Source organism: Leopardus geoffroyi, chromosome B1, assembly GCF_018350155.1.
Source record: "Leopardus geoffroyi isolate Oge1 chromosome B1, O.geoffroyi_Oge1_pat1.0, whole genome shotgun sequence".
Classification (NCBI taxonomy): Eukaryota; Metazoa; Chordata; class Mammalia; order Carnivora; family Felidae; genus Leopardus; species Leopardus geoffroyi.
The window spans coordinates 79,842,604-79,848,603 of NC_059327.1; positions in this window are offsets into that span (position 1 = coordinate 79,842,604).

Sequence of the window (6,000 nt, forward strand, 5' to 3'; positions counted from 1 at the left end):
TTTCAGGTCATTTATCTTTGTGTGTGTTTAATGGAATTTTGGCTCATTTAGTACATCCTCATTTCAGAAGAATTAATGGAACCACCCCAGTGGATAAATAAGCAGAATCACTTGTGTGCTTTACTAAGGTAATTTCCTATTTTAAAAATGATAATATTCTATTAAGTTCTCTAGTCACTTCATCTCAATAATATGAATACTGTAATAGGTATAATTTTATAATTTCTGTTAAATTATGGATGCAGACTTTAGTTTCATTCCAGTATTGTCAGTAACTAGCTGTATGATTTTGGACAATTCACTTAATATTGTCGGACTTCACATTCCTTTTTTTTAAAAATTTTTTTATGTTTATTTTTGAAAGAGACAGAGTGTTAGCAGGGAGGGGGCAGAGACAGAGGGAGACACAGAATCCAAAGCAGGCTCCAGGCTCTGAGCTGTCTGCACAGAGCCTAACGCGGAGCTTAAACTCATGGACTGCGAGATCATGACCTGAGCTGAAGTCCAACGCTTAACCTACTGAGCCGCCAAGGCACCCCATTCAGATTCCTTATCTCTAAAATGAGGACAGAGGAGGAGGCACTCCAGGATCCTTTTTTTTTTATTCTAAAATTTCACGATACAGAAAGCATTTGCATGAACTTAGCTGAGTGTCTATGTAGAACAACCTAGTACTTTGATAGTACAATTGAATTAAATTGAATATTGGTTTTCTTTTCAGGCTCTCAGAAGTATTGTTGAAAAGAAAATTGAGATATCTCTAATGATTCTGAATACATTGGTCTAGCTTCGAATTACCTGATAGTTTCCTAAAAGCAAGAAAAGATACTGCATAATAGCTCACAGCATTTGTGAGCTCACACTCTTATTTGTTAGGAGTCTGTTGGTTGCAAGGGATAGAACTCCAACTCAAAGTGTCTTAAGCATAATAAGGGGAATATTTTGAAATCTACAGTCATCCATCCAAGAATGGATCAGCTTGAGGTATAGATAGATTCAGGGTTTCAAATGACATCCTTGGGGATTTGCTTTTGTATCCTTTCACCTTGCTTTTCTGTTGATTTATTTCTCAGGCAGGCAGGTTCTCAATGTGGTAGGAAAAGGAGCACCAAGAATATATCCTTTTGAATTTTGATTAAAAGGAAGAAAGACTGTCACAACAAGATTACATACATCAAATCTGATCAAATACTCCTCTGACTGACTTTCATTAGGTCATGTGCTCATCCATTCATTATGGTTGGAATAAAGAGGGAGTATTCTGATTGGCCAGCTGTGATTATAGCATCACCATGTGGCCACAGGCAGGTTCACCCCACCTGAATTACAAGAAATGGGCTTTCCAGAGGAAAGTAGGATTCTGTTATTAGAAGTACCATGGACATGCTGAAAAGACACAGCAAAATAACAAATCTAACACAAGGCTTTAGATTGGGCAGTTGAAAAATTTTAGCCAAGTGAATAATTTGTCAACACAGTTAAAAACAAAAAATAAAAAAACAAAAAAAACCCCCAAACAACTAGTAGTTGAATGACTTCAAGTTTTTCTTTAAACCATTCAATCAGGCAGATGTCAGGACCCTTCCTGAACTAATTTAAAATTGATCTGCCCAAGGATTCAGAAACTTTGCTTTATTCATGCATTTATTTCATTCTGTTAATAATTTATAGTGGTGAATCTTTGTGTTTCTCCAAGGTATTCAAGATGGGCACCTTGATTTTTTTGCTCATTAACACTTTCATGCTTCCAATATTGCTGCTCTGTTCCTATCTTATACAAGAGAGAGTAGATTTGAAATTATTTTCAGCATATTTAGGGTATTTTTCAAAAGCAAAGGATAAGATGTCATTCAGACTTCTGTTTCTTTATGTGACATATGTGATTTAAACTTTTCCATTTGGCACCCATTCAGTATTAATTGAACTTTATTCTTTTTATATTTTATTTTTTATTTTTGGGAGAGAAGGAGACAGAGCACAAGCAAGGGAGGGGGCAGAGAGAGAGGGAGACACAGAATCCAAAGCAGGCTCTAGCCTCTGAGCTGTCAGTACAGAGCCTGATGCGGGGCTGAAATTTGTGAACCGTGAGATCATGACCTGAGCCAAAGTCAGACGCTTAACCAGCTGAGGCACGCAAATGACTGTTGAACTTTATTCTTAATTACAGGAATGTTTTGAGTCATATATTGTGTAGACGTCAAGGCAACATTTACTTTTGTCATTTATTATAAAAATCTTCTTGGGGGAGAATCTCATTCAATTATTATTAGTTATTAATAATTAGAACTAGAGATCTTTTAATTGGCAAAAAGTTTTATTTAACAATTTAAACAATATAATTAGACTAAAATTTTTTATTGATGCTATCTCACTGAGTAATGTTCATGACAGCACAGTACAAAAGAAAGAATGTAGGAGTGCCTGGGTGGCTCAGTCGGCTAAGCATCTGACTCTTGATCCTGGCTGGGGTTATCATCTCATCGTTCGTGAATTCAAGCCCCATGTGGAGCTCTGTGCTGACGGCGTGGAGCCTGCTTGGAATTCTCTTTCCCTCCCTCTCTGCTGCTACCCCACTCATGAGCGCGCAGGCTCTCTCTCTCTCTCTCAAAATAAATAAATAAACTTAAAAAAAAATTAAAAAAGAACTGGTAAGAAAGAATGTATACTTTTGCAACACATGGAATTGGTTCCAAACCCAGTTCTTGGAATCACTGGTTCTGTGGCTCTAGGGAAGTACTTAATATCTCTGTTCCTCATCTTTATTTGTAAAATGGGAGGAATCACAATCCTCCTTTACAGTACCTGTATCAATATTACAAAAAGGACAGTAGGTTATCATTCCTAGCATAATGCTCAAAATTTAATAAATATTATTTAGTTGTTCCTTCTTTTATTTTTATTTCCTTCTCCCCCTCCTTCTTCCCTTCTTCTCCTTCCATCGTCTCAAACCTAGCTAAATAGTCACTCGATCAATGTTTTGCCACCTCTTTTAATTAAAGCATAAATATATTTAATTGAAGAAATAATTGATTAAATATCACTTTATTTAAGAGTAAAAAAGCCCACATTGGATAATAAAAGATGTGTAGGTGTGTCCTTATGATGAATTAAGAATGATCTGCTTTCGGGGCACCCTGGGTGGCTCAGTCGGTTGGGCTTTTGACTTCAGCTCAGGTCATGATCTCTTGGTCCATGAGTTTGAGCCCCGCATTGGACTCTGTGCTGCTAGCTCAGAGCCTGGAGCCTGCTTCAGATCCTGTCTCCCTTTCTGTCCCTCCCTTCCCTACTCATGTTCTGTCTCTCTCTGTCTCTCAAAAATGAATAAATATTAAAAACAAAACAAAACAAAACAAAAAGGTCTGGTTTAAACCGTATGCCCTTAAGTGAATTCTGCGTTTCTCCCCTGCACAGAAAAGTAAGTCAAACAAAATTATTATATTGTTGAACATTTACAGACTAATGATTAATTATATGTTTGCAGTCTAATCTAGCTAGAAGGAAGGGTAAAAAAGAGTCTAGTAAATTGCTGGAAGTCTTAAATAAATAGATTTTAGCCTCACTTTCTTTGAATTCTTGCTATACATTTGACATTGAAAAAGCTGCAGGAAATGAGAGAATGTGTATATCTGGGCCTTGGAAGTGGAAATATTCCTTATATAGAGAATATTCTGCTAACAGAATCAACCCTGGTATATAGCAAATACTCAGTATATTTAGTTCCTACTACAAAGTTTTGAATTGTTAAAAAAAATCTTTTTGTTGATGATATTTTATTATTATAGAAGGTCATGATTTTGTCCTGAACCTTTTTTTGATACGAAAAAAAGTGAAAATAGTAGTTCTTTATTTTTTCCTGAAAGGCATTTTAAAGAAATATTCCAAATGATGCACTGCATTTTTATAGATTATAAGAAGTTATTGAATTTTAAGCAATTAAACAGAACCAAGGTGATTTCAAGGGAGTTGTCTCCTCTGGAACAGTAAAAATCGCTTCCTAGACAATGGCATCAAAAGTCAGGCTTCCATGAAGGGATGGAAACTCAGCAATTGCTGGCCGCTGGGCAGTGGGTAGGAACTGTACATTGGGCTTTTAATTGCTGTTTTGCTCTAGGTCATGCCTTGCTGTTTCAATTAAATCTCTGGCATCAAGGATCCCTTGTCCCCTTCTTCTTGCATTTGATCACCTAATGGAAAGAAGCCTATATTCCTCAGGGAAATAACTTGGGGCAGTGTGAATCAATCTCTCTGTCGTTCTTTTTCTCTCTCCTTTGTAAAATCTAATTTTAGTGTTATTATAGCAAATCACATGTAAAAAAGGAGTAGAACTGGTGTTCATTTCTCTGCTCCTCATTATTGCTCTCAATGCAAAGTTTTGAACAAGCGAGAGGAAAAGAGTTGATTTAATCCTAACAGTTTTAAGTGTATATATCGGGAGAAGTTAAGTGTAAGTATAAGTCTGGAAAGCACCAGGATGTATTTAGCCCCAGCTTCTGCTATTGAGTAAAAACTTTCATTTTGAAAAAACAAAAGAAAAAAAACCCCCCAAAACCTTGAATTTTCAAATTAGTAACCCACCTTATTTTAATTATGTGGACTCACAGTGGGCACGCGTACTAGCCTCAAGACACCTGCAATTTAGCACAGCAGGTGAGAAGTGTACATAAATAACTCTAATGTTAGGTGGAAGGTGATAAATTATTATAACAGGAGAGTTGTATTGACAGGTTCTGGGAATTCAGAGAAAGGAGAGATTTTTTTTTCTATTAAAACATGAAGCAGGGGACAGTAAAGTATTAAGAAGAAACACAATCAAGAGGCTGATGATCTTTGAGCAAAACTATGAAGGTTAACTAAGATGTTAAAAATACAGTTAAATTAAGGGTGCGTGGGTAGCTTAGTCAGTTGAGCGTCTGACTTTGGCTCAAGTCGTGATCTCACTGTGAGTTCCAGCCCCACATTGGACTCTCTCTCTACCGTCAGGGCAGAGCCCGCTTCAGATCCTCTGTTCCCCTCTCTCTCTCCCTCTCCCCTGGTTACTTGCGTGTGCACTCTCTCTGTCTTTCTCAAAAATAAACGTGAAAAACAATTTAAAAATACAGTAAAATTTCAAGTAATTTGTAATATCTGGGTAGAATTTATAATATTTCACAGCTATTGGGATGTGAGAAAAGACCATCCATCTTTATATAACTATTATGAATCTAGTTAAGTTAATCAAAATTATTTCCAAACAGTTTTATAGAGGCTGTGTATGTTTTTATTGAGTAAAGGTAAAACAGTCTATGTGTGTGCATTTGTGTGGGTGAGTATGTGTTACAGAAGTCAGTGTATGGGTCTGATGATCAGAGTCTATTCCAGTTATTATCTTCATGAGGAATTTTAATCTTTGCCTGTTCCAGCAGTTTGCTAATTAAAACTGTAGCCATCATGGTCTCCTGTTCTTTGAAGTTAAGCAAGTAAATGCTATGTTACTAGGTGTGCCTGGGAAGGTGTAGATATGGAGATATTTTTACCATGTGGCACATGAGTAGTTAATTTATTTAAGCTGATATCATTAAAATACTATTCGTAAGCGATTTGATATTTAGAAAAAAATAGATCATGTATCACAGCGATTTTAAATAACATACAATTCTGCTCTCTCCATTTTGACTCCCAAGAAGTCACATTTTGTCCTAAAAGATTAAAATTGGGTTTACAACTTGTAGTTATGGATTTTCAAAAATATGAAATTAAGCAAATAGATTAATTACTTCTTACCTGAGGCCAAAAAAAGAAAAAAAAAACAACCCCAAAAAGAATGCATCATCGTCTTGGAGTGGTGTCAAGGGTAACAATACGCTGGCTGCTTTTGAAAGAACAAGTAACTTTCAAATTTGTGGTTTGGAAAAACAACTGGTGTGTTGAGTTTAATTAACCAGAGTGTAATTCGTGATTAATACCACTGGAATTTCACTTGAACAATGTGACAATGAGCAGGTAATGGCAATTGTGAAAAGA